Raw genomic sequence first — 5,212 nt, forward strand, 5'->3', positions numbered from 1 at the left:
CTAGCAGTGTTATGAAGTTATTGCTTTGTGGGCTTGAACACTTAGCACTAAGGAGGAAAGAAGAAAAAAGGTAACAAATTCAGAAAATAGAGCAGTACTTGAAACCTGTATTAAGACACATTTGGTTTTCCATCAGAATTTTAAGCCAATTGTACTTAAAGCTGAGTCCTGTGAATCCAGCATGCTCTGCCTTCTTCAAATGCAAGCATGGACTCTCCCCACCCCGTTTTTACGAGCCCTCAGAATGAGTCCAGTATCACTCCACTAGTCTTTCCTCTGAGGGTCTCTCTCATCTTTTAACATTGGTAAGAAAAAAGAGGTAAAAAGAACTAGGAATTTGCTATACATCAACTTCCAGAGGTCACCTGCCTCTGCATGGTGCTTTCATGCACAAGGACTGCCCAGTAGCCCCTGAGATGCACCACCTCCACGCCAGCATGGAGAGAAGCAGCCAGGCAGGCAGTTTCAACTGTTCTGCAGGGACCAAGTTCACAGTGTGGCTCTGCTCTGAGCTCTGTCCAGCCCTGGGCTCCACTCAAGCCTGCCTGAGTTACTAACTAGTTTCTCTGGTTTTCAGCAAGTCATACATCGGCCAGAACCAGCCCACACGGTTTGAAACAACCTTTCCCATTTGCTGCCTTGGCTCCCCTTGCTCTTAGCAGCTCTGTCAGCCCAGCTGCTCAGTGCAAGACAGCTGGCCAGCCCTCTATTTCTCATTTCTTGAGGGTAGTTCACTATCTACAGCCATTCCTTTGAAGATTTTGCTCTCTTATACAAGGATTTACTCCATAAGCCGCATTCCCCTCTTGCACAAATGCCTCCTTTCCAAACATCTCAGCTCCCCCTCCAACGCCTGGGGCATGCATGTGCCCCAGGTTGTGCATAGGTTGCTGTGATCCCAACATTTTCCTCAGGAATCCCTCATTCTCTCCTACAATAGCATCTTAATGCCCCATCTAACTTTTCCCTGAGTAAATGGGCCCTCTAAATGTCACTATCAGGGTTTCTGTGCACACATCTACACTGCTGCTGTAGCGGGGTACCCTCAAACTACCTCATATTGGGGTTGCTGTGCATCCCCCACCCTTTTTCCTTCTAACTTCGGATCTCCATTCTCCTCCAGCTCTGCAGAGGTTGCGTACAAGCCCTGTATTTATCTGGTGACAGATCTTCCAGTGTGCTAACATGATCACTTTTCTAGACTGATAGAGATGAGATAAAAACATTGGTATGCGAGTGCCACCACCTAGTTGCTTCACCTACAAATGGAGTGGTATGTAAATTACTGCTCCCCTATTTTCCCCTTTTTGATTTCCTAGTACTTTCGCACATCAGTGGTGTCCTCTCTCCAGTAATAACAGAAAGTCTCTGAAATGTTTGCTGTTGATCAGATGAAGCATTTAGAAGTTGTCCTGTGTTCCACGAAGTCAGAGACAAATGATGCCCAGATGAACAGGCAACCTCACAAGTTTAGCCTTAAACATTATGAAATCAAAGAGAACCTTCCATCATTCCAACTCTGAATTGAATGAACCAGTGGGATAACCCTCAGTTGGTCTTGGGAAAAAGAGGGTTTCTGTGAGGTTTGCTTGGTGACATCCCAAATGACTTCCAAATCTCAGAATAAAAGGAAAGGTGGATCTGATGGTTTGCGTTATTCCCAACCTCCAAACTGAAATGTGGTACCACACTGAAAAAATACTCAACACCCCTCCCCCCAAACACCAAAACCAGGAGGAATTGTTCTACTATTCTGTTCTATTAAATTCCAGTGACACTGACAAACACCCTCCCTGTTCCTCAGTACAAATATTTTTCTTGCTTTAAGAATGCTGCGAGAGTCCTGAAAAAGGAGCTGGGTTTCTGTGCATCAGCTGAGTCAGAAGGTGCCATTTCTACATAACAGCTTTACAAATATGATTACACCCTGAAGCACAATGCTGTGCTCCATGGGACATATCTGACCCACACACTGCCTTTTCAACTCTGCTTTTTCTGAATCATGTACATTATGAGTGAATAGGAAGAAAACATGTAAACAAGAACAGTAAAGGTTGTTGCAAGTTCATTAATTCTGATCACTTAATAAGCTGTAAATTGAAGTGCATGAATTCCATTCTCTTGAACACCAGGATAAATTTGAAGAATCTCTATTGACTTAATTTACACTGATATGCATTAGAATAGTTTCTGGCACAGTCAGGATCAAAATAATTATTATAGCAACATTCAAGACCAGAAGGCACCTAGTTCCCATCTAGATAATTGAAGGGCAGATTTTAAAAAAGTAAAGAATTTACCAATTAAAAAAAAATAAAAAATCTTAATTCTTTTTTAAAGGTGATGCAGAGGCATGGCCATGGGGCCCACGCAATTCAGGGCTGCAGGACTGGCTTTAAGAAGCAGGGTGATACTTTGCACCTAACTAAAGAGAACACAGTGCTGTGCAAAAGGGCAACTACTGTTCTTCATATCTGCTTCTCAGAGAAGAAAAAGATGAACTGTACACAAGGAGGCAGAACTATTTGAATAACTTTGTCCAGGCAATATTCAGAGTGGTACTGATATGTTTTGGAGCTCTTTGCTTACAAGTCCCCTCAGAGGTCATGAGGAATCCAGGAGGATATCTTTCAAAGACAAGCATTGCTTCTGAATTCCTTACTCTGGGGTTAGGATGCTGTCCACAAAATCTTACACTAGCTTTCTTGGAATATAAAACACTTGTCCCCTTCCAGGGACTAAAAAGAAACCCTAGGATCTTAAGGAACACCTTAATTTTCTCAAAAAATGACACAGAAAGGCATCACAATGGGAGAAGGAACCTCAGAAGTCTCCAAAAAATTTAAAAATAAATCACTGGAGCTGCTCAACTGCAATACCACGAAGTTGCCTCTGTCTGCTGCTGCTGGTGGTTTGTCTGCAAGGAAGTCCCAAGAAAGTAGATCTAAAGCGATGCCCTTGAAACATGGAGCTATATGACTGCCCGAAAATGATCCAGCGAAATGTCTACAGAGCTCCTCCTGCCGGCTGTTTTCTTGGCGGTCCGAGCTCTTCCCAATAGACTCGACTTTAGGTTTGTCTTTCCAGGAAGTTGGAAATGAAGGGAGGCAAATCTAACACCACATCTTCCTTATTTGTCATAGCAATAAATCAGCATGATGCCACAATGTCTCTCGTATCGCTGCCCATTTACTCTCTGACTTCCCAGACAGATGGAGATGCTGCGTCTAAAAGGCTGCAGTCAATGCCAGGATCAGGGCAATGCGGCAGTTGCAGAGGAGCTTGGGGAGCGGGAGGAGCAAAGGCAAGCCAGGCTGACAGCAAGGCCGGCAGAGACAGGACCTCAGTATAAAGGGGCACAGTGCCACAGTGACCAAGCAAGAAGAGCAGAGCAGGTCTGGTGACAGTAACCACATTTAGCCAGGAGCCCAATGACTGTCAAACAAACCCATAGGGATGAGCCAGGTCTGAGGCCAAGCCAGAAAGTCAAAGTCAGGATCAGCAAGGTCCACAGCGAAGCACAGACACCCCCAGCCTACCCCAGAGGAGGACCAAGGACAAGGGCAGCTCTGTGCCATGGCTCCCAAGCGAAGTGGGAGGCCCCATCAGGTTCCTCCCCAGCTCTCTGGCACACAGCTCTTTTCACAGCACTCTGGTCCCAGGCTACACTCCACCATTCAAGGGCAGACCTTGAACACCAGCAGCCAAACCTGCAGGAGAGGGGGTAGAAGTTGTAAAGTTAGCTGGTGCACCCAGGGCCCTGACAACACACTGCCTCACATAGTCAGTGAAGAACGTAAAAATTATTTACGTACTGACAAAAGAACCTGGGTATAAACATGCCACAGGGGTTGGCAGTGTGAAAAATTGACAATCTGTACTTCAGCTGTTGCAGGGTCTGGTCAGGAATGACCTTTGCAGGGCACTGTATGTGTGCTTCTGTTTTGCCAGTCTGTTGGGAAACACTTCTTTCTAAGCCAAAGTAAATTAAAACTGCCACTGGGATGTAATGACAAAGCCCCTCCAAGTTTTTCACCTATAACCTAAACCAGAAAAAAATGCAATGTAGACTAATCCTGGCTTCCTGTTAAAAAATCCATCCATACCACATACTCCTCTGTGACATTTCAACTGCTCAGTTCTTTGGTCAAACTATGTCCCAAAAGAAGAAAACAGATGAGACATACTGGCATCCCATTTCCTAGCTCCTCACTGGTGATGTTTGCCATAACCCTGCATTGCTAAATCTCGCAGGCACGTGTGCCAGTCTACACTCCCAACCCTGCCTGCATGAGGAGGTAAAACATCCTGAGGCAACAAAGCTCAAGTGGCAGGCAAGAACTATCTTCAAAAAAAGAGCTCGTCAAATCAACAGGGTGACTGTGATTATCTTACTAAGTTACAACAGGAAAATTCAGACAGACACAGAGGGGAAGGGAAACAATGTGAGGTGAGCATCCCAATAGTGTTCCCAGCTGGACTGTCACTGATCCACTACTTAGATAAATCTAGTCTGCCCAGCAAAGGCTGCATGGCTACCAGCAGAGAGCAATGGTCTACTGGAAAAAGAATTTCTTTTATCAATATTGATAAAAACAACCATCCCCAGATTATGTAAACTATTTTGGAAGAGTCACATTAACAAAAAGGACCCATAATTTTGCTGAGATAGCCAGGGATATATTTTGTGTCCTTCTGTATACAGTACCAAATGTATACAGGACTGTTACTAAATGTGGTTCCTCTGCCAAGAAATTGTATTCCCCGTACTTTTTATTTCCAGTGTGAAAACTTTAATGAAACGTTTTAAACTAAAGCCGTTTCCTTGGAGCTGCCTCTGACCTTCTTTTCCTCCTCTCAGCTGAATCTCCCTGCCAGGATGAATTCGGACCTAATGTCTGCTCCTCCCACCAGGCTTTTGGATATGTGACAATACTGTAGTCACTGGGAGCTGTGCCTGCTGGTATCCATTGTCTTGTATCCAGTTTGGGAAGGGCTTTTAAGGAGAAGCCCAGGATGAAACGTATGAAGATTCCAATGATTTACAGGAATGGTCAACCATGTAGCTAGTTTCTGCACACATCTATCAGCAACTTGTGAGCCCTTAGCAATTAATTCACAAGCCTCCAGCGCAGGAATGGTTCAAGGCTCAAAAGGAGGTTTTTGAAAGTTAAAAAAAAAAAGAAATTGAAACAAGGGACCAATCTGAAAC

This window comes from Falco rusticolus, chromosome 1 (genome assembly GCF_015220075.1).
Source record: "Falco rusticolus isolate bFalRus1 chromosome 1, bFalRus1.pri, whole genome shotgun sequence".
In the NCBI taxonomy this organism is placed as follows: domain Eukaryota; kingdom Metazoa; phylum Chordata; class Aves; order Falconiformes; family Falconidae; genus Falco; species Falco rusticolus.